This window comes from Acinonyx jubatus, chromosome B1, assembly GCF_027475565.1.
Source record: "Acinonyx jubatus isolate Ajub_Pintada_27869175 chromosome B1, VMU_Ajub_asm_v1.0, whole genome shotgun sequence".
In the NCBI taxonomy this organism is placed as follows: Eukaryota; Metazoa; Chordata; class Mammalia; order Carnivora; family Felidae; genus Acinonyx; species Acinonyx jubatus.
The window spans coordinates 151581447-151605962 of record NC_069382.1 but is presented as its reverse complement, the minus strand read 5'-3'; the positions used below and the strand labels follow the sequence as shown (position 1 = coordinate 151605962).

At 36.9% G+C, this 24516-nt stretch overlaps 1 long non-coding RNA gene across 4 annotated transcripts in view; it reads right to left on the bottom strand.

Annotated features, from left to right (window-relative positions):
* The window catches only part of LOC106980234 (uncharacterized), a 60681-nt gene that overhangs the window by 22613 nt on the left and 13552 nt on the right, over positions 1-24516 (bottom strand). For 2 of the 4 annotated variants that reach the window (XR_008296300.1, XR_008296299.1), the window contains 2 exons: positions 10680-10734; positions 5502-5601 (listed from right to left, as the gene is read on the bottom strand). This is a non-coding gene — a long non-coding RNA (uncharacterized LOC106980234). The remainder of the gene's footprint in view (positions 1-5501; positions 5602-10679; positions 10735-24516) is intronic. The other 2 variants (XR_008296301.1, XR_003419580.2) reach the window with 1 other exon arrangement.

Below are 24516 nucleotides of genomic sequence, written 5' to 3'. Positions count from 1 at the left end.
TCCACACAAAGCAAATGGAGGACCGTGTAAGAACTGGGAAAACTATATCATCATTTTTTTTTTCCTGTAGGACAGTAGTTCCATTTGTATTTCATGATGAATCCTACATAAATTTGCAAGTACAGTATGTTGCATCCAATAATGAACTTCTGGAATGAAAGAGAATGTATCTAAAAAGATTTGTTTTGCATTAAAATTTATTTGAAATTAATTTTGCTTTTATGGATTAACATGGTGTTGAGTCTTTGGGATTAGATTTCACAGTGGATTTCAGGAGGGTTTGAAGAATGTGTTGATGTGATTTCTCAACATTTTTAATAATTTTACTCGAGATTAAAAGAATGTTTAACACATTGACATCTTTTTTTTTTTAATTTTTTTAATGTTCTTGAGAGAGAGACAGACGAGTGTGAGTGGGGGAGGGGGAGGGTCAGAGAGAGAGAGACACACACAGAATCTGAAGCAGGCTCCAAGCTGTCAGCATAGAGCCCAATTCAGGGCTCGAACTCACAAACCGTGAGATCATGACCTGAGGTGAAGTTGGTTGCTTAACCGACTGAGCCACCCAGGCGCCTGGGACATTGACATCTTCTGATGTGAGACAAAGATTTGTCTGTCTCTCATTCTCCCTTCCTCATTTATACAAATTCACTTCCTTCTATGGTCCAATATACTTATGCCACAATTTTTGTTTGAATAGTTATTTTTAAAAACTGGCTTTTTTACAGCTGAGACATACCATTGCTATGATTATTTTCTCTTTATTTTGCATTTCGCTTTTTAAATATTGACTGAATATAGTCAATAATACTTTTTTGTTTGCTTAGCTTTCTGTCTACCCTAGCACTTTATCCCTAAGTTGTCTGATCAAGTGGAAAATATGGAAATGTATATACAAATATGAACATGTCCAGGATATGATCAAGCACATCAGACATTCTGCATTTAATTTTCTCCTAGCATATGGTACTCTCGGAACCTGTCCTGGTCTAGTTTGAACTCTGCTCTTTTGCTTGTTTCTCATAGCTTGAAAATCCCTTTCTTTGGCCAGTATTGAATCCATTGTTTCTTATTCCTGTTTCTTCTTTAATGATTTATGCCCTTATTTTGGTGGAGTACATTCACCATTGGTTTGCTGAAGAAAGTTTCTGACTTATGAATTGGATAGCTTGTTTGACTTTATTTCTTAAGGATGTAAGTTTTAGTTTCGTTAAGTTACTAAATCATCTTAAGGGTTTAGGTTTTAGCTTTTTCTCAGCTTTTATTTATTTTTAAAATTTTTAACGTTTATTTTTGAGAGAGAGAAAGAGAAAGAGAGAGCGAGCGCAAGCAGGGAAGGGGCAGAGAGAGAGGGAGACACAGAATCCAAAGCAGGCTCCAGGCTCTGAGCTGTCAGCACAGAGCCCGACGATGTGGGGCTCGAACTCATGAACTGTTCCTTGAGCCAAAGTCAGCCCTTTAACCAACTGAACCACCCAGGTGCCCTGCTTTTTCTGAGATTTTAAATCATATACTGTTAGTCCATTTACTTTCTTGATTTCTTGTCTGCCTCTGTTGCTTTTACTATTCACTTTCTCCTGGTGGCTTAATTCCTATTTCATCCTTTTGCTATCAATTTAAGGGGTTTGGTAGGCAGTCTTTGAAATGGCCTCCAGTGATCTCTCCCTGCTGGCATTGATGTTATTATATAACCTCCTCCCCTTGAATTTGGACTGGACCTAGTGGCTGACTTCTAATTAACAGTATATGACAAATATAGAGGGATTTCATCTCTGACATTAGGTTACAAAACACCTAGAATTTTATTTTACTTTCTCCCTCTCTAGCCCTCACTTTCATTCTTGTTTTCTCACTGGCTCTGAAGGAAGCAAGTTTCCATATTGTAACCTGCCTTATAAGTGCCCATATGGCAAAGAGCAAAGGGAAACCTCTTCCCATCTATACTCATCAAGGAATATGGGCCCTCAGTCTAAGAGGCTGGGAGGTACTGTACTCTGCCACAATGATGAGCTTCAAGGCCAATGTTAACCCTGCAGATAACACTGCAGCCCCTGCTCAGAAGTAGCCTTGTGGGGAACCCTGCTGCAGAGTTACTCCAGTAAGCTGCCCCCAAGTTCGTAACTTCTAGAAACTAAGTGTTAGTGTACCCCTTGAATTCACATGTTTACATCCTAATTCCCCAAGTGATGTTATTAGGTGATGGCGGTGTCTCTGGATGATGGTTAGATCATGATGATGGAGTCTTCATGAATGCGATTAGCGTCCTTATGAAGGAGACCCCAAGGAGGTCCCTTAACCCCATCTGCCACGTGAAAACACAGCCAAAAGCTGTTTGTGAACTAGGAAGCCAGCTCTCACCATCCGCAGAAACTGCTGGTGTCTTGATCTTGGACTTAGCCTCCAGAACTGTGAGAAATAAATTTCTGTAGTTTGTAAGCTATCCAGTGTATGGTATTTTGTCATAGCAACCTGGATAGATTAAGATGCTGACCCACAGAAACTGTGAGGTGATAAATGGTGGTTGTTTTAAGCTACAGTTATTCATTTCATAGCCATAGATAACGAATATAGAGAGCTTTTTAGCAAGGAAGGAGGTTATCACATGCATTTGATTCGTCAGGTTTGAACAGAAACCTGAAGGCTCTTCATAGCAGTCAGAGCATAATGTTTTAAAAGACAGCAACATGATAATTATTTAAAGATGTATTTTTGGAAAACTTGTGAGGAACACACTGGCAGGAACAAGACTGGGAGAAAGGAAGTATTGCAAGATTCAGATGAGAAACGAGGGCCAGAATTAAGTCAGTGTCAGAGGACGTGAAAAAGAGAAGATAAATTTGAGGGCTGTTATTGATACAGTGTGATTGCTGAATATATATTATGATTCAATAATGAGTTTTCTCCTGGATTTCAGTCTTGCAAGAGTGAGGGGACCACGGTTCTGATAATTAGGATATAGATTAGAGAGGAAGGAGAAAAAATGGAGAGGATGAGGAGGAGTTGAGCCTTGGACTTTGAGTTTGAGATGACCTGGTCCATCTGAATGAAAATAACAGTGATGATAATACTAAGAAGTAGCATACAGTAAGTGCTTATCAGCAGGCTTTGTTTGATGCATTCTACATGGATTATTTTGTTTCGTCACTGTAACGATATTATCTAATAGTTGCTTTCATTATTTCCATCTTAAAATGAATAATCTATTAGATCAAAGAACTTGCCCAAAGGGCAGAGAGTGATTTGGGGATAATAATAATAAACTGCTTCCAAAACTCAAAGTTTTTTATCTTCACTCCATATTGTTCTTAGAGAACCAGCTTTCAAAATGAAATAATTGGGCATTGTCTTCAGGAATTTTGAATTTGTCTTCTTTGCCCTAAACATTTTTGTAACCAGGCAATTCTGGTTCTAATTACATGACTGGGCCTACAGCCTAGAAGATAATTACAGACATTTAAAATTTTCTGGTGAATTATTATATTTTGTGAATCAATTATATGTAAGATATGTTGTTGATAGATATGGGAAAAGACAGGCCTTGTTTTTAGTGTTTAATTCAGTCATTATTGTACAAGCCTCTTGGGTGATGTATCTCACATTCATTTAAGTAGATTATAATATTGGCTATTTAAATCCGGGATCTTCAGTTACAAGAAGTTGTACACAAAAGGGCCACTTTTACTTAATTATGCTGCTGAAAAAATTATGACCCAAGTAGTGGTAAGCTAATACCATTGAAATTGGTTTATTTTGACTTTGCTTTACTTTGTAAAAATAATATTCTGCAAACTGCTGCTTGGATTGAGCAGAAAAGTTCATTATATTTTCTGAAACAATCATCAATTTGGCATAACATGTAAATTGCAAGGTTATACCTAAAAGATAGATGGATGTACTCTGGGAATTCACTAGGACCACTAGATGAATGTTTTTATTATTGAGATGAATAAGTGAACTTTCATGATGATTGCAGATGCCCCGAGGAGAGTGTAGGAAGATATTTATTTATTTGTCTCTTTATTTTGATTATATAATTGGCATCCACCATTATATTAATTTCAGGTGTACAACATAGTTTGATTGAATATTTGTATATATTGGGAGATGATCTCAAGTCCAGTTAACATCCATCAACATTCATTGTTACAAAATTTTTTTTCATGTGATGAAGACTTTTAGGATCTACTCTTTTAGCAATTTTCAAATATGCAATACAGTATTGTTACCTGACTCTGGCAACCCCCAATCTGTTCTCTGTATCTATGAGTTTGCTTACATGTGGGTGTGTATTAAAAGCTATAGAGTTATGGAAGTGAATGACTAAGGCTAAGGGAATTAGTGAAGAGTTGCACACAGGCATTAATTCAAAACATTTAAATTCATTCAGTGAACTTTTTTCTGAATTATTTGCATTCTGTCTTCTGTTCTTTTCACATCCATATCCTGATTTCATCTCAATGCTATCACCTTATGGAGTGTGATGAGTGCTTCTTTTCTTTCAGCTTTTTATTATAAAAATGTTCAAATACACAACAGAAAATAGTACAATGATTTGGTACCCTTTATTTAGGTTCAGCAATTGTTAAAGTTTGTCATATTTGCTCATGTATATGCTCGTGTGTGTGTGTTCAAATTCATCCTTGAATATTTCAGCATGTGTCATTGGGAATAAAGGATCCTTGAAAGGCTCTTTTTCAATGTCAAGAAGAAGAGAGAGTTTGGTATAATGATCAAGAGCAAAACCATTAGACAGCTAAGTTTGAGTCCTGGCCCTGCTGCTTTCTAGCTATGTGACATTACTTTACCTTTTATCACCTCAGTGTCATCATATGCAAAGTGGGAATGAAATGCTTTTCTTTCTGACAGCATTATTGAAAGATCAAATGACAGAATATATGTAAAGTGTTTCAGTCTAATCCCTTAGACAAAATGAGTACTCAGTAGAAGAGTGGCATTATTATTAGCTACTTCCCTCTGTTTTCATCCTTCCCTCACTGCCCATTATTACTATGGTTCAATTATTACATTCTCACAGCCAGTGTGAAATCAAATTAAGATAGAATGTGGAAATCCAGAAATCCCAAGAAAAGTTTGAAGAAGGTACAATTCTGTTGGTTAACATATCTTCACTTAATTTAATTTAAAACTACTCCCAAAAGAAAAAAGAAAATGAACAGAAAGACTTGCTTGCCTACATTATTTTTTCCTAAGAATTAACCCACAAGAGTCTCCTTCTGCTCAAGCTAATTTTTCATTACGTAAGAAGGCTTTCAGAGATAGGCTGGGTTTGGGAACTTTTCAACAACCCACCTTCGAGTGGTATTGTAGTTACTGATCAGTGTTTGTCATTAGAAAGAAACCTTTTATCATTTGGCTATTTTCATAGTGAATTTAAGAGTAATTAGGAGGCAGCTGGAGTCCTCTGACAGCTCTCAGGGAAACTAGCAGGATTTCTTTGGGAAAGGATTACTATTACTATATTTAAGGGAAAGAGCACCTACCTTGGTATTAAGTCAGTGATACTGGCTTTGCAGTAGCCCAGGATGGAAAGAGAGTTCTTTCTTTGGGAGGAAACCAATTGGGCTGGCTTTGAGATGAATCCTTTTTGATCCAGAGAAAAAGGGGAAAAAAAGAGAGTGGACATTTTTAGAATAAACTTGTTTTAGTTAGATAGTGGGTTAATGTCATATGCATGTATATTTCTCATTTTAATTGAATCCTCATGATGACCGTAAGAAGCGGTAATTGCCATCTTTCATATGTGTAGGTGAAGACGATGAGAACTTGAGACATTGAGTATTTGCTTAATTTCACACAGCTAGCAAATAATACACTTGTAATTGAAACTCAAGCCTCTGTTTCTAAAATTGGTACTCCTCTCTAACACTGGTTCTCAAAGTGTGGTCCTTGGCCCAGAAGCATGGATATCAGTTGCAAGAAATGGAAAATTTCAGGCTGCAACCCAGATCCACTATATCAGGATCTCTGGGGATGGGGCCTGGCTATCCGTGTATTAATAAGTTCTCCAGGTAATTTTGATGCACACTTAACAGTGAGACCCCTTGCACTATATTATCTATCTACTGCTGTTATATTATTTAGCATTTGAAATTCCAAGAAAGAAATTGATGTTAGGATACTTAGTTTCAGCTTGATACTTACTGTCCTGATGACACTTCTCTGAAAGCATTGTAATCACAGTGTAGGAAGCTAGAAGAAAAGAGATCTAGGAGATTTTTCTTGCTAATATCTGTGAAATCAGCAGAGAACAAAGATTGAGAGAATCCATTGAATTAGGACTCCTAGCAGAGGAGCACATTTGAGGGCAGAGGTATGTCATGCCTGGGGGGAGATCATGAAATGGTTCAGGGAGAAGACCATTTGACAGAAGGATATTTGAGCTGACACCCTGAGAATTGTTGATTCTAATGCTTATTAAGCAAGGATTCTTCAGAGACTGTTGGAAAATATTTGGTGTAGGGGACAGTATGGTACCTGTGATCTGTCTGATGCAAAATGTGTAGCATTTGTTCTTTTATTGACTTTTGATCGAATTTTCCTCTAATCCGTTGTGGCTAGCATCTTGCAAATTGGTCTGCAGATGCCAGCCCAGTACACCATTAATACTGCCTGACAAACACTTATTGAAGGTCTACACTGAGCTAGGCATTGGATAAACAATATAAAATTCCTAGTTGGGTATCTAAGCCAAAAGAAGAAAGACACATACATGAAAAAGGTTAATTTTTTTTGTGACCCTAGAATTTTAGACAAAAGCAGGAGATTTTTTTGATTATACATAGTCCAGACTGTAAGCTAAAGGGTTAGGCATGAAATTGTCATTTATCACAAATCAATTAAAAATAAATATGGTAAGCAGATGTGACATTATAACTAGAGGAAACACAAGTAAAAATTAGATGATTTTACTTAAACAAATGAACAGATGCATGGGAGAAAACAAAACCACAAAAACAAACAAACATTTGGAATAAGAAATTTTTAATTAAAACATAAAATAAAAAGGAACTATGGTCCTAAACTAAAATATCTGGTGTGGTGAAGTGTTGTCCGTTCATTTCCTTGGTAAATATTTTTTAGGCATCTGTGATCAGGGTAAAGACTACTAGGTTTCCAGCTCTGAGTTTCTCCCAAATTTAGATCTCATTCACGCCTGGATGTGGGAGGAGTATTGCCACCCATCCAAGGTTTCTGGACATTTAATATTCAGGATGTCAAGTAAATGTAGCAAAGCCTGGAATGTGGCCACTGTGGCCATGTTTGTGGTTCCCCTACTTTATGTCTTTGGACTGCCAGAATAAATTTGGCAGTAGCAAAATGGGTTCTTGCCAGTGCTAGATTTGAGCCTTTTTTGGATCAATTTTCTGAGTATCTGTTTGATTCAGAATTTCCTTTTTATCACCAGGATACCGTATAAGGAACATACAGAAATAAAGAAAATATGTAAAGAAGCTCTCTTCTAGATTTCCCATAAATGGAGTTGCAGAGTTACAGAGTTAAATAAAGCTCCTCTTTAATCTATTTTTAACATCTTTGGGCAATCTGTGTGTTAACAAGTCTTCCAGGTAATTTTGATACACAATTAAGTGAGAACCACATAGACTGATATACCCTATTAAAATATGTACTTTCTTCTGTTTAGAATTTCTGCAATGTTGAATTTTCACACCTAGGTTATAGCCCTCTAGCAAAATGACACTTTTGTAGAGAAATGCTTTGATATAGTATACATGAATACTATAAGACAGTTCAATGCAGTGGAGAAAGTACCGGGTTTGTAGTCACAAGATCCAATTTTGAATCCGACTGGGTCACTGACGATCTCTGCTACATTGCAAAAGTTATTTCATATTCTTGAACTCAGTTTTCCTGATTTTAAAGTGGGATAATAATTTCTTCTAACTCAGAGTGGTTGTGTTACTAAGGACAAAATTATATGTATTTAACTGATATTTCTTGAGTACCTTCCATGTGTCTGGTATGGTGCAAGAAGCTATAGGTAAGCAAGTGAATAAGGCCTAGATCTTAGGGGTGGGGTGCCTGGGTGGCTCAGTTGGTTGAGTGTCAGACTTCAGCTCAGGTCATGATCTCACAGTTCGTGGATTCGAGCCTCACATCGGTTTCTGTGCTGACAGCTCGGAGCCTGGAGACTGCTTTGGATTCTGTGTCTCCCTTTCTCTCTACCCCTCTCTCTTTACCTCTCTACCCCTCCCCCACTCATGCTCTGTCTCTAAAAAATGAATAAACCTTAAAAAATTAAAAAAAAGTAATAGGCAATTTCATTAATATGTGAGTGCTGCTGTGGGGGTAAGCTGAGGACATAACCCATTCTTTGTCCATAGTGGTGGGCAAAAATCAGAGATGACTTTCCAGAGAGATGTTCTGTTGAGAGCAAGATACAGCTAAAGTAGGAAGAAAAATTCTATAATGGAAGTGGGTGGTTGATAGGGCATTTTAGGTAGAGGGAATAACATGCAAAAACTTGGAGGCAGAAAGAGCATTGAGCATTGATGGTACTTCAAGTAGTTGATGTGCTAGCTGAGGCAATATTGGAGTTATGAAAGATAAATATGGATATGCGAACAGCAACCAAACTCATAAGGGCTTTATACACCATAACTTGTGGAATGAGAACCAGCAGAGAGACATTTTAAAAAGACATTGGCACAATTAGATTCATACTTTGTAAAGATCATTTGTCTGCATTACATAAGATGGGCAGGGATTATATTTTGGGAGTTGTGATAGTATAGTAAGAGACAAACTGAGACAAGGGCAATGGACTAGATGAAGAAGTAGAGATTTGAGGTGATAAGGGTATAGCCTAAATGGCATTAGGAAAATAACAGGGTATGACTGAAAATTTAATTAACACCAGTTTCCCAGACCGTGCCAGCCTATAGTTACAAAATTATTATTTTATTTTGAGAGAGAGAAAAAGAGCGTGTGCAGGGGGGAGGCGGGAGAGACAGAGAGAGAGAGAGAGCGCGCCAAAAAGGGGGGGAGGATATTAAAAATGCTCCACACTCAGCATGGAGCCCCATGCCAGGCTTGATTCCACTTCCCTGGGATCATGACGTGAGCTGAAATCAAGAGTTGGATGTTCAACCGACTGAGCCACCCAGGTGCCCCCTGCAAAATTATGTTTAATGCCCAGATTATCATAGGTTGAGCTCTCACTGATGGAATTGTTAGCAATCCATCCTCCCCAAAATGTCTTTCAGCCCAGAGGAGTTTTCCAGGGTGCTGCCTCTTGTGTGCTCAAGGCCAAGTCCTAGACGTCCTCCTGCTCTGTCCCTGTGTCATGCCACCCTAAGGTTGTTTTGCAGGCCATCCTACACCCTCATCTTTGATCACACAGGCCTGCTCCTGGATTACTTGTTGCTGTCCTCATCCTGGCCCTAGACAGGGTCCTCTGCTCTTTCATGCCTCTGCTGCTATAACAGATTTCATAGGACAGCGTCTAATTTGGGGATGTGAATTTTATAAAGCACAGATAAGACCAGCCTTCAAGAATATTTTTAAGAGGGTGCAGAAAGCCAGGTTCCAGAAAGATACAATAAAGAAGTTGATTTACAACAATATGTAGATTCCATCTCATTCTAGAATTTCCTTATCCTCTCTCATTGCCCGCTGTTTTTCACGTGATCAGGAGTATCTGAACTCCCACATGAAAATTTTCTAATGTCCATACACCTTACATTCAGACTAAATCTCCTTTTAATTCCAAAGAGAAAAAGGAAATTTTTTTCTACACCTCCAATTAAGGCTTGCACCCTGAGTCCTGATTTCTTTCTGAAGCCTGTATGATAAGAGCATATGTCCACTTACCCTCAAGAAAAACCTCACCTTGGGGTGGCTAAGTGGCTAAGTCAGTTAAGCGTCCAACTTCGGCTCAGGTCATGATCTTGTGGTCTGTGTGTTCCAGCCCTGTGTCAGGCTCTGTGCTGGTAGGTCAGAGCCTGGAGCCTGCTTTGGATTCTGTGTCTCCCCCTCTCTCTCTGCCCGTCCCTGGCTCATGCTCTCTTTCAGAAGTAAACAAAAATTAAAAAATTTTTAAAGAAAAGAAAAACCTGATCTCCTTTCAGAGTTTTTGATCTGTTCCCATGGTGCCAACAAAACAATATGGCAGAGTAGTAAGACATCAGTATATTCCTCAGGGTCTAGGTTATTTGGTTTTAAATAGTAGTATATATGGAACATGAGCCTTCTTCTCCCATTAGCTGATAAAACATAGTTTACTGTGTTTTTCTTTTTGTCTCATTTCACCAATGATTTAATAATCTTGAGTTTAAAACTCACTCATGGTAACCTGGTTACTTATATATAAGGATTTTGTTACCTGTAATACTCTATACAAATATAAGTGCTGCCATTTTTCATGCAAAAAAAAAAAAAAATCTAAGTTATTTAGTATGAGTTAGTGAATACTAAAGGAGCATTTTGCTCCTTACCCACAGCATGATGATATAAAACACTATACTTTATTGAGTTTCATTTTATAAGACACCAAAAATAACTATTTCTGAAACACAATCTGTTTATGACAGCTTGCCTCACTGAGTCACCCAAATCCTAAGCAGACATGATTTTCACTGGAATTTGTTTGATAAATTGTCAGTAAGGTGAAATTAAAAGGAAGTTATATTTTATAATACCTTTGTCAGACTTTTCATTTTATCCTTCTTTTAGAGAATGAGCATCACTCTTTTCCTGAAAATAAAAGGAACGCTTACCTTGATTTTACACATCAAAATTAGCACCAAAAGCACCTATTTATATATCATGATTCTAGAATTTGTACAATATAAACCATATGGCAAACATTTCCAGTTTCTATAAACTAATAATTTAAACTACACAGTACTAATACAGGCAGATAATATCATTTATTTAAAAACCCAGAAGAAAGAATAGTACATTATCTGTTAAGTAAGGACAGTCTATGTTTGAAAATGATCCTAGAGAGACTCTGGATTGGAAAAAAAGAAAGGCATTCCTTTATTGTAGGTTAAAATGAAAAAATATTATCCATTGTGTCCACAGAGTTTTAGAGATGTAGGAGTACTTTTTTTTTTTTTTTTTAATACCGTAAGACATTCCACACCCTGACACCTTCCAGGCCTTTTTCATTCAGAGAACTTAGGATATTAACACTATACCTTCAAGACCTACTTAACCTGGGGCGCCTGGGTGGCTCAGTTGGTTCAGCATCCGACTTCAGCTCAGGTCATGATCTTGCGGTCTGTGGGTTCGAGCCCCACGTCGGGCTCTGGGCCTGCTTCGGATTCTGTGTCTCCCTCTCTCTCTCTGCCCCTACCCCGCTCATGCGCGCGCTCTCTCTCTCTCTCTCTCTTTCTCTCTCTGTCAAAAATAAACATTAAAAAAATAAAAAAAAGACCTACTTAACCATACCTTCCCTGTAAGCAAAAGCCCTCTTTCTATATAACTTCTCTCTTTTCCTATTAACTCTCTGCCCACTTAAATTATGTTTTGTCCTATTGAGAATCTTACTTCTGGCACTCTATATTTTGCTCCTATATTGGTCACTCAGGTCCCTCTACTTCTATTGCTATTTGGAAGTGGCAGGTGGAAGGGAGGCTGGAAATGGTTCTCTGACCATGGGCTGTACTTCGAGTAGAATAGATAAAAAGTGATCCCAGCTTTTTCATTGCCCAGAAGTTCCTGCTGTCCTGTTGCCTGGATGTTGTGAAAATGATGTCATTTTCCTTCTGTTGTCCTATGTCCAAGAAGAGGGTAGAGAGGACCAAAAACTGCTCTACCCCCTCCTGCCCTGGTAGAATCCCTTCAGTCCTTTCCACACCTTCCCTCCATAGTAGATTAAACAAACTCACTTGAACCACTGCTTGCCACAAAGCAGGGAGTGTATAGTTCCCCTGCACATTTAGGTTAGTTGCATGTGGGAAGCTGTCCTTTATTATTTTGATTTAGAAATTGGCTACTTTATAAATCTTCCTTTGAACGTACTCATCCTTCTGCAGTGGTCCTGGTCCTGGATGTTTTCTTCCCTGAGATATACTGATCTCATGCAAAGCCTCCCACGTCTTTGAATATTTTCTACCAAAGAGAACTTGCTTCTGGCACACACTGAGATAGAAAATATTCCATTTCAGGGGCAGCTGGGGGGCTCAGTCAGGGGCAGCTGGGGGGCTCAGTTGGTTAAGCATGTGACTCTTGATTTCGGCTCAGGTCATGATCTCATGGTTCATGGGATTGAGCTCCATGTCGGGCTCTGCACTGACAGTGTGGAGCCTGCTTGGGATTCTCTGTCTCCCCTTCTCTGCCCCTGCCCTGTGCTCGCTCGCTCTCTCTCTCTCTCTCTCTCTCTCTCTCTCTCAAAAAAAAAAAATATTCTATCTCAATCCACATTTGAGAGTACCTAAACCCCTCAACCTCTTCTTTTTAAATATCCAGCCTTCACTGTGTGTTGGATATGCCACAATTATTGCCAAATTATGAGGGGACATAAATTCCCTTCTGGGCAAGTTTGTGAATACATAGATGTTTCTGTACACAGCCTTAACATTCCTTGGTATTATGGCTTCAGACTTTACATTATATACTTTATATACTAGCAAGAACTCTTAACTGGTCTAATATCAAATGTGGATCTTCTTGCACTTGTCTGCTGAAATTCTGTTGTGAGACTCAGTGTTCTTTTTTCAGTTTCTGGTCCTACACCTGCATGTCATAGAAGTTTTTTCTGTTTCATATATAACCAAAAGCAGATGTATTTGCTGGCACATCTCCAATACCTTTTTAGGTTAAAAGAGTATCTTTCTTTGTATTAGTCAAGACTCTTAATGTTGTAAATGACAGAATCTCAATCAAAATCGGCTTAAGCAAAATTAAATTTATTGGGTTCCATAACTGGAGAAGTCCAATGGCAGGGCTGGCTTTAGGATTCAAACAATGTCACTAGAACTCATTTCATCATTCGTCATTTCTTGGCTTGCTTTCACATTTTTGGTTCCAACTGGTAACAAGATGATTGCAGGATCTCCAGTTCTTATATGATCTCAGGCCTCACAGAAAGGGGCAGGAATATATTTTCCAGAAATTAGAGCGACATCTCCTGCCATCTGACAACTCAGTCTGGGCTATATGTCCGTTCCCTAACCATTACTGTTGCCAGGCAAATGCAGTACTCCAAATTTCCAGGTGTCAGTCATACAGTATTGGGAGATAGGTTCAACTCTAATGGAAGCAAATGAACTAATAAAATTGAGATATGGTTATCAGAAAGTTCTGGGCAGCAAAAACAACAGATGTTCACGATAGTCTTCCCATCCTTAATATGCTGTAGGATTCAGGAAAGAAATGTGTTGAAAAATGACCCAATACAAAAAGATAGCAGCATAAGGAATAGTTTAGCAAGTATTTGAAAAGAAGACAACTTGGCATCATTTGATCTTTTGGACATTAAGATTTTGAGAAAGAGAAAAGTGTAGTAGGAAATTATTGGGCATACAATGCATGATATAATATTTATTTTTTCAAAGATCAGCTACTATCTTAAGCAAAAAAGATTTCCAACTTCAAGAAGGAAATGTTTGAATATGATATAGCGATTATAACTATTCCAGTAGTTATCTACCTTTAAATGGTCCAAACATTCTCCTTTGTATTGACATAGGTAACATTTTAAAATGCCATTACCTATTAAGTAGCCATCTATGTAGTCATTAAAAAAGTATCTTTGACATATACTCTCCAGGACTACTACCAATGCTAGCTGAAAATAACATATTGTCTACACATTATTTTATTTAAAATAACATTAAAATAGTTCCAGAGGGAGTGAGTAAAATATCAATAATAAATAGTATATTTTATCCACTAATAGAGCTTGAATTATCTGAATCAATTTTGACAAATAAAAATCCTCCAAAGCTCAGTGATTCAGAAGATAGCATTTTTTCCTCTGCATACATTTTTTAAGTACTTTATTTTCTAGCAGGCAATTTTTCAGTCAATGTCTATATTTCTGTGAATGTGTAAACTGAGGAGAAAATTATGCCACATGGATATCAGTGAGATCCTAGATTAGGGTTACTTTTCTTGATGGGAAAGAACTAAATCTTCATAACCAATGCTGGAAAGTATAATGACCAAGTTCATTATGGGTTGAGTTTTGTCCCCTGCAATTCATATTTTGAAGTCCTAACCACAATACCCTAAAATGTATTTAAAGAAGTGACTAAGTTAAAATGAGTTCCTTAGGGCGGGCCCTAATCCGATATGACTGGTGGCCTTATTATAAGAGGAAATTTGGACACAATTAGCTACCAAAAGACCATGTGAAGGCATGGGAAGATGTCCATCTACAAGTTAAGGAAAGAGGCCTCAGAAGGACTAAAACTGTTGTCATCTTGATCCTAGACATCTACCTTCAGAATTGTGAGACAAGATACCCAGTCTGCGGTATTTCATTAGGGCAGCTCTAACAATGTAATACACGGTTTAAAAACATTGGAGTCCTGATAGAATAATAATTAATTGCTAAGTATTTCTCTGGTCTAAATAGTTCATTGTCATTCATTGAGCAAGCATTGTGACTGGACCATAAAGAAGAAAAGAAAAAAAATTGTGAGGTGAAACAGTAGAGCAAGTAACATCTAGAGCATAGAGCACTTTGTTGGCTCTCGAACTTGATCCAGAAGACATTAAAAACTTACTGAAGGGGGTGACAAAATTAGACATGCCTTTTAGGAAGTTCAACCTGATGGTAGTAAGGATGGATTAGACTGGATCAACGTGGATTCATGGAAATAAAAAAGGAACACATTCTAAATAAGAAGCCTTCTCTCCATAAGAAGTATTTTCATGGGAATGGAAAGAAATGGAGGAACTTAATATTATGTAAGAGTTGCATTAACAAGATTTTGATTAGAGGATATGAGTGATAGGGAATATTAGTGAGGGGGGGACAAGAATAATGGTCAAGTTCTAAGTTGAAGAACTTGATTGACAGCACAAACACATAGTGATGTAGGAAAAACTGGAATAGGAGGAAGTTTTAGGGAGATGATTACACATTCAATTGAAGAATATTAATTATATAAGACAACACTGGATGAGGTGGGCAGGGTCAAATAAGATGTAGCCTGAAAGGTGACCATTAGACAGATTGACATGGAGTTCTCAAGAGATACAGTGATCATTTTCTGTTGGGGAGATAATCCAGATTTTGTTTCCATATTGTCAAGAATTAAGGAATAGTAGAAGAAGAAATATAGACAACAACAAAAAAAGTAAGCATGGTCAATTTAACCCTCTTTCTTTGTTCTTCCTACCTATCTCTTTACTATTTTCCCTGTCTCGGTCCCTAAGAAAAGATGGGTGATTATTATGATTGGTTAGAACCCAGGGCATTGGGGACACCTGCGTGGCTCAGTCAGTTGAGTCTCAGATCTTTGATTTCAGCCCAGGTCATGATCCCAGGGTCATGGGATTGAGCCCTGCATAAGCTCTGTGCTGACCCTGGAGCCTGCTTGAGATATATTCTCTCTCTCTCTCTCTCTCTCTCTCTCTCTCTCTCTCTCTCTCTCTCTCTCTCTCTCTCCTTTCTCATTCACTCCCTCCATCCCTCTCTCCCCACTTCCCTTCTGCAAGTCTCGCCTGCTCATATGTTCTCTCTTTCTAAAGAAGAAGAAAGAAAGAAAGAAAGAAAGACAAAGAAGAACAAGAAGAACCCAGGGCATTAATTGGAGGACATTTTATTAGGAGGATGGCTTACTATGTTTCAAGTTTACCCTCTTGGTACAGTGCTCATTTTTCTACTCTCAATCTTAGGTAGGATCTACATACTAGGGGAAATTGCTCAATCTCTATTTGTTCTTTATGTTCTGAACACCTGAAAATGGATATGAGGTTACAACAATGTCTGTTCTCCAGATCCATTTTTTTCTAATTCATAAAAGAATGTGACTTCCCACAGGACTGTAGAAACAAAGCTAATTCCCTAAACCAATTTGGAGAGTGTAAATTAACCAAGTGATCAGATTCTTGCCTAGTCATAATAAAATGCTATGTTGATTCTTTCTGCTCTAGTTCCCTATATTTAGCTTTCTCTGTAGAAACCTTACTGTGGAGGGTTAATAGATTAGGATTTAAGCAATCCTGTGTTCCTAGTCTGAATGCCATGTAATTCCAACCAAACCCTGCCCATCAACTTTTAACAAAGTGTAGAGGATAGGGTCGCCTGGGTGGCTCAGTCGGTTTAGTGTCCGACTTCGGCTCAGGTCATGATCTCAGGGTCCGTGAGTTTGAGACCTGCGTCGGGCTCTGTGTTGACAGCTCAGAGCCTGGAGCCTGTTTCAGATTCCATGTCTCCCTCTCTCTCTGACCCTCCCCCATTCATGCTCTGTCTCTCTCTGTCTTAAAAATAATAAACATTAAAAAAATCAAAGTGTAGAGGATAAAGACAGTAGTTGGATGTGGAAAAGAGATCAAAGAATTTTTTTAAAATGGAAAAGAATCAAGGATATTTAAATTAATATATAAAGGAGACAACAGACAGAAGTTAATAATATAGGAAAGAGAAGATAACTGAATATTATTTTCCCTAAGAGAATGAAATTTGGGCACAACTGGAGGGATTGCATATTTCATTAAAAAACAGACAAAGGTAATGATGATGTATAGCTGCAAATACAATTAAGAGGCTAAGAATTGTTCAGATAGTTCTGGTTTCTCTGTGAAATAGTAGGAGGGGGCATTTTACCTAGAGTGAAGAATGTAGAAGGCTTTTCCAGAAGGTGGAGAAGAGTAGAGAAGTTTTGAAATCATTTTTACAGAGGACTGGAGAATGAAAATACTAGAAAAAGATAATTGCTTTTGCAGGGTTATTGAGTGTCCAGCTGAGTTTAGGGAACAAGTACCAATTTTCCCCCTTATGCTTTTTCTTCCAATGATACCCAAAGACCTGGGGTGGTAGGTACTTAGATGAAATGGGGTTGGTATTTTGAAGGTAGGGTGAGAAAAATGATAAAGGTAAGTAATTGAAGACAAGAAGAGGATAATATATAGAAGGCACAGGCCAATGAAGTAAGCCCAAAATTAGTTGTGGAATAAGTAATCAAATATGTTAAAGTGATATGAGTATGTGCAAAACTTGGGATATATGAATTCGTGATGGAACCATTTGAGTTGTCTGCATTGGAGGCAAGAGTTTTGGGTATTTTCATCAAGAGGGGTGTCTAAATAATTTAAGCCACTATTTCCCAAAACCAGAGCCTCTTGTGATTATGTTTACATTCATTTATTTTTTTTTTTCTTTTTTGAGAGAGAGAGTACTCATGGCTGAGAGGGGAGAGGCAGAGGGAGAAAGAGAGAAAGATCTTAAGGTCCACACCTAGCATGGAGCTAGACGCAGGGCTTGATCTCACAACTGTGAGACCATGACCTGAGCTGAGATCAAGAGTGGGACACTTAACCAACTGAGCTATCCAGGTGTTTCTATACTTACATATTCTAAGTGGATTTTTCCTTAATAGTAAAACAAATGTCAAGTAATTCCTTTTAAAAACCATGACTCCATTATATGCTAGTATGCCCATCCCAGAGTTTTTAAAATAATCCAATATTTGGAATAGTCTTTTAATTCTTAAGTGGTCTTAAATCTTACATAATTTCTTTTTTTTATTTTTGACCCAGACTTTTCTCAAATGATGTCAGGACTTCTTTTTTTTTTTTTTAACATTTATTTATTTTTGAGAGACAGAGACAGAGCACAAGTGGGGGAGGGGCAGAGAGAGAATGAGGCACAGAATCCCAAGCAGGCTCCAGGCTCTGAGCTGTCAGCACAGAGCCTGACACAGGGTTCAAACCCACAAACTGTGAGATCATGACCTGAGCTGAAGTCGGATGCTCAACTGACTGAGCCACCCAGTGGCTGATGTTAGGACTTCTGATGATGTCAGGACTTCTAAGAAAATATTACCAATATTTTCTAAAGTCTCGAATTAATCAAAAACCATAACTGAACATCCAAATGTGCCAGTAATGAATAAGAAGGTTCTATATTTTGTTTTTAAGTTTAGAACTGTTTCTCTACTAAATTATGTTTTACGCTATGCTTTGGCATTATAATAGATAGATATGGCAAAAATATATATTCAGAGATTTAATTTTAGTGTATGCATAGGTTATAGAAAATTTAATATAAGAGGATCTTTTTTTTCTGCTTTAGAAGAAATAAATTGTATATCCTTAGGGGCTGGGAGACTCTTGCATTTTGTGGCAACTATGACTGATATTTACATACCTGTGTGTATGTATATATGTGTATGTGCATATGTATGTGTATATATATATATGCTAAATTATTCCTTATATATATACACATATATGCACATACATGCACACACACATATAATTTAAATAATTTTGAGCTCCACTGCTAACACGATAAAAAATCTTAAAGGCTGTTCTTCAAGAAGTTTGCTAAGTTCTCCCTGGGATTGTGTCCCAGTTTCAGGAGTGATATTGAGTTGGAGCTAAGTGGTTCACAGTCATATTCACGTATCTTGAAATGCCAAGATTCTTTGCTCCTCTCTTTATGGTTCCTTTTGCGTTTCCTGGGTTAGGATTGAGGTTTCTCTGTTTTATGCTGGGCTGTCTCTCTTCCCTGCTAACATGATGAAACATGAAGCAATTTCTGTTTGATGTCTTACTGCACCACATTTAAAGACCTGAAGAATGAATAAAATAAAAAGTGGCTGTATCATTTTTGAGTCCTGGAGAAGAGATCAGCCATACTCGAGTTTATAATCATTCCTTAAGGAAAAGAAATGTCTCAAGATGGAGTGCTAACTAGGATGGTGAACTAACCACTATGCCTATAGAAACCAGGTTTTGACCACTTTGGAAAATGGGGGCTGGAAGGGAGTATTTTCTGTTAGTAGAACTAGTTCCCTCTAAATTTATCATGTGCACAATAAATAGCATCAACAGCAATTAGGAGGCATTAATGAGAAGAAGCCACAACTGACATTTATTTTCTGGACTGTGAAAAACAGAGTTCTGGATCACTGGGAAGGGAAAGACTTATAATGACTTTAGTAAGTGGAGGGCTGGTATATAGTTAGTTTGTTTTGGCAAAAGAAAATGGCATGGGACCTGCACATTGTGCGCTATGAAGCAATTCACGTTTGTTAACACATATTTATTTATTAGGTTACCTCATTCTAGGCAATGTTCTAGGTATCTGTGGATTAAAGGTTGAACAAGACAAAGCTTCTCTTCTCATAAAATTGACATTCTAGTGAGAGGGAGTGTACCAAAGAACAGATGGATATATAGCATTATGTTAAGTAACAATAAGTTGCAATGAAGAAAAACAAGTGTGCAGTGTAATGAGGGTAGTGACTATTTTACATAGATAAAATAGGTCATAAAATATGTAAAAAATTCATATTTTTACTTATTTTACAACCTATTTAAAAAGCCTTTATATGCATATACATACATATGTACTATTTTTCTTAATTGAGATTAGGTTTTGTAGAGAAATTTATGTTTTGAGTTTGGCAAATGTTTCGCCTGCATACCTAATATCCCAACAAAGATAGTAAGCTTTATAATCATCTCAAAACATTCCCTCTTTCACCTTTGCAGTCCATTTTTACCCCCAAAGGCAAAGATGACCTGATTTTCTTCACCATAGATGTAGCTTTGCCTCTCTTTGGATTTCATATAAATGAAGTCATGCTCTTTCATGTCTGCTTGTCTTGATCTCTATGATGTCATCGAGATTTATGCAAATTGAAGGTATTAGTATTTCACTCTTTTTTATTGTTGAATAGACATCCATTGGTGAGTATTTCAGAACTTGTTTGTTCATTCCTGTTTTGATGGGAATTTGGGTTGTTCACAGTTTGGGGCTCTTATGAATTAAACTGCTGTGGTGTTCTGATATAATTCTTTTTGCAGAGAGATATTTTCCCTTCTTCTGGGTAAATACTTAGAATTTGAATTACTGGTCATCTACTAAGTGTATGTTTTGGTGTATAAGAAACTTTCAAACTGTTTTCCAAAGTAATCTCATCATTTTACACTCCCTCTAGCAATATATGAGAGTTCTGGTTTCTCCAAATCCTCCCCAATATCCCTTGTTACCAGTCTTTTTACTTTAGCCATTGTAGAGGGTATAAAGTGATACCTCATCATGGCTTCAATTTGCATTTCCCTAAAGACTAATGATTTTGGACCTGTTTGTATGCTTATTAATATACACGCATTTTTCTTTTGAGAGGTACCTAATCAAGTGCTTTGTCAATACTTTTAGCCTTTGAGGGTTGCTTTATTGTTATTCATTACTTTCAGATGTTCTTTTACATTCTTGGCATAAATTCTTTGTCAGATATATGTATTTCCAGCTATACGCATTGAGTATGTATATATTAGATATATGTGCTATCAACCATTTTTCCCATTTCTGTTGTTTTCCTTTTCATTCTTTTCTACTTTCTTCTTGCTTTTCTGTGTCATTTATTTCCACTCGTAACTTTATTATTGCATGATTTACTGTGTATTTAAATTTCTTCTTTTAGTCTAGATTTTTAAGTTGGAGATTTAGAGTATGGATTTCATGCCTTATTTTCCTAATAGAAGCACTTTAAAGCAAATTTTAAAGTAAATCTACATTTGGTACTTCTTTAACTGTATCTTTGATATATGTTGTGTTTTCATTATCATTTACTTTGAAAAATTTTGCTCATGAATTCTTTGATCAATGGCTCATTTAGCAGTAGGTTGTTTATTTTCAAAATATGGGAATTTAAAAAAATGTATCTGATTGTAACTGATTTTGAATATGTTTTAGTTATGGTCACAAAACATACTGTGTACGTTTTTAGTTTTTTTTTTTAATTATTGAGACCTATTTTATGGCTTAATAGATTATCTTGGTGAAGGTAGAAAGTGTATGAATGTGTATTTTGTAATTCTAGGATATGGTCCTCTATAAATGTCACTTAATTCATGTCAGTTGATAATTCAAATTTATATCCTTACTGAATTTTCTTTGGTCTGTGGCTCTACCAATTATTAGGAGATTATGTTAATGCCTCCAATTAGAATTTTGGATTTGTTTATTTCCCTCTGGTTCTGTCAGCTTTTCCTTCAAGTATTTTGTAGTTCTACAGTTTAGGTCCATACACTGAAAAGATTGTTCTTCTAATAAGTTTCCTTTTATAGTTTGAAGTCTACTTATTTATCTCTGAGAATATTCCTTTGTCTTGAAGTTTACTTTGGTATTAACTTAGGTAAACAAACTGGATGGTATATTTTTTTTCCATATTTTTTCTTTCCACACCTCTTTATTTCATATTTTGAATGCATTTATTGATAACAGAATGTAGTTGGGTCTTGTTTTTTTTTTTTTTAATACAGTAATTGATATGATTGTGTTTAGATATAGCATCTTGGTAATTACTACTCCATATTTAAAACTTTTTTTTTGTTTTTCCTCCTTTCCTTTCTATGATCATTATTTTGAGTTAACTACAAAAATTCTTTGGGTTCCATGTTTACTCTTCTAAAGCCTTACAACTTTAACTCCTCACCTTCCTTTTTCTAGTAGCTACTCTAGTTATTACAATGTGCATCTTTAACATATTATAGTCTATTCAGGTAACTCTTGTACCACATTATGTGAAATGTAAGAGCCTTAGAAAAGTATAATCCCACTTATGCCTTTTAACATTTTTGTTATTTTTATTAAAATTTTACTTCTATGTGCCATGTAACTGTACAAGACAGCATTATCATTTTTGTATCAGTTTCTTAAGTAAATGATAAGATAACTATTTATATATTTACCCATATACTTATATTCCCTGTATGTTAGTTTCATTTCATAAACCTTCATTTTCCATTTATATTCATTTACGTCAGGGCTTTCGGTAATACATCTTTTCAGTTTTGTTTATCTCAAAATGTTTTAATTTTAGTATCATTTGTAGTGGATATAGAATCCTATGTTAACACACTTTAAAAAAAAAGTGTTTGCATTATTTTTGATGAGGAGTCAGCCATATTTTTATAGAATGTGTCTCTCTCCCCTGGCTGCTTTTATTCTCTGGGTGCTTTGTCATAGGTTTTCAGCTATTTGGCTGTGATACACCTAGGTTTTTTTTTTTTTTGATTTATTATGCTTAGACTTTAGGATATGTAAAAGTTTTTAAACAAATTTTGAAAATTTTTGACAACTACTTCTTCCAATTTTTTTTTCTGCCCAATTTTTTCACTTTCTCTTTCAGAGGTGCAAATTATACCTGCGTTAGATCACTTGAGATTATTTTACAAGTAATTTAGGGCCTGTTTATTTTTTCTCATCTTTTTCCCCCCCTCTCCTATAGATAGAATCATTTCTGTGGTTCCATCTTCATGTTAACTGATCATTCATTTTATTGTTTTCAATATGCTGTTAAGACCATTTAATGCAGCTTTTCATTTTAGATCATGTACTTTTTGTCTTTGAAATTTGCACCAGGTTCTTCTTTATATTTTCCACGTTTTTGTTGAGATTCCCTGTTTACCCATATGTTCTTATTTTTGCTTCAGTTTATTATGCATAATTTTAATTGCTATTCACAGTCCTTGCCTACCAGTTCTAATATCTGGGTCATCTTCTGTTATGTCCCTATTGGCTGCTTCTGCCAGTCCCCTCTTGATCATATGCCATATTTTTGTCCTTCTCTGCTCTTTGGGGATGTTTTACTATATGCTAGATATTGTCAATGTTATGTTGTAGGAAATTTTGCTTATTGTATCTTGAGGGCACTGAACGTGGTTCTGGCAGGCAGTTAAATTAAGGGGGATCCTTTGATATCACCAGGCTTGACTTTATTCTTTGTGAATCTTAATTTCATTTGTGTCCTTAGTCATAACTTGTGCCATGGGTGTAGGAAGCATTTCTCATTACTGATGTGTGACCATTCAGAGGTTTCAGCTGACAGAGTAGATGCCCAGGAAGTTCCCTCTATCCCAACTGGGCCGTAGCTTCAATACCTCACAGTACTGCATGACTTCCAGTATCTCAGACCACCTCTCAGTCAGTCCAGCTGCACTGACTTAGTCCTCACAGAATTTTACCATGCTGATAAACAGCAAAGCTCTGTCCAAAGACTTGCAGGAAACCCTACACAGATTTTTGACGTCTTCCTCTGTATTACATTTTTATTGCTGTATAACCAATTACCACTATTACCACTGCTAACTAGTGAGCAGTTTAAAACAGCATTCATTCATTTCTTCAGAGTTCTGCAGGTCAGAAGTCCAGACACAGAGTAGCTGGGTTCTCTCCTCAGAGTTTTTGAAAACTGACACCAAGGTTTCGATAGGGCTATATTCCTTTCTAGAAGCCCTGGGAAAGAAGCCACTTCCAAACTCAATCACTCTAATGGAAGAGTTCAGTCTTTTGGGACCTGTGTCCTTGTTTCTTTGCTCACTGTTAGCTAGGGGCCACTTATCTCCTGGAAGTTGCCTGCATCCCTTATCATGTGGCCACTAGACAATTCACAAGGTGGCTGTTGCTTTTCTTTCTACCTGGAAGGATAATCTCTTTAACTGCTGCTTCTGTGACCAGCTAGAGAAAACTAAAGGACTCATCTAACAGGTCAGACTCATCCCAGATAATCTCTCTTACTCAAAATCAAATGTATCCTCTTATATAACTTAATCGTGGTATTTATAGTCCTGTTATTTATAAAAGCTACCAGGAACAGGGATCTTAGGGCCATTTTAGAATTCTGTCCACCACACCTTCTATGTATTTACCTTTCCTTTGATACCCTACCCTGCAAATCTCAGGCTTTTCTGCTGTCGCAACTTCTTAGCTCATTGAGAATCCCAAGCTCTGCTTGGACTCTCTTTTGCACACTGTGGTGTGGGAAGTGCACCCAGGCAGAAATCTGATGTGACTGTGGGGCTTACCTTCTATGTTTTTCTTCACTCTAAGGTCACATACTATACTCTCTTTTACCCAATGCTTGAAAACAGTCGACTCATGAATTTTGTTTAGTTTATTAGCTCTTTACTTCACGAGGGCAGGTCTAATCTCAGTTATTCCATTATAACTTGAAGAACAGTGGGAAATATTTTTTAAATGAAAGCGTCTGAGAAAAAGCATACCAGGGATACATAACACAAGTGCATCCTTGTTGCATTTTATCAAATACATTATCCAAATGAGATTAAACACACACATAGGCGCACACACACATGCATACACAAACACTTACAAAAGATATGATATTCCTTTGGTAATGCAATTTGTGTAAGAAAGTGGAGTTACTTAAAATGTCCTTATTTTACATACATAATCTTAGTATCAACAAGAGATATTTTGTACATATAGACAATCAGAACATAAGTTGCCCTCTCTCTGTTATTTGCATGCACTTCCAAGGCAATCCATGCAGTCCTGTGGCTCGGATATTATGCTCAAACATAGATAATGTTCAAATA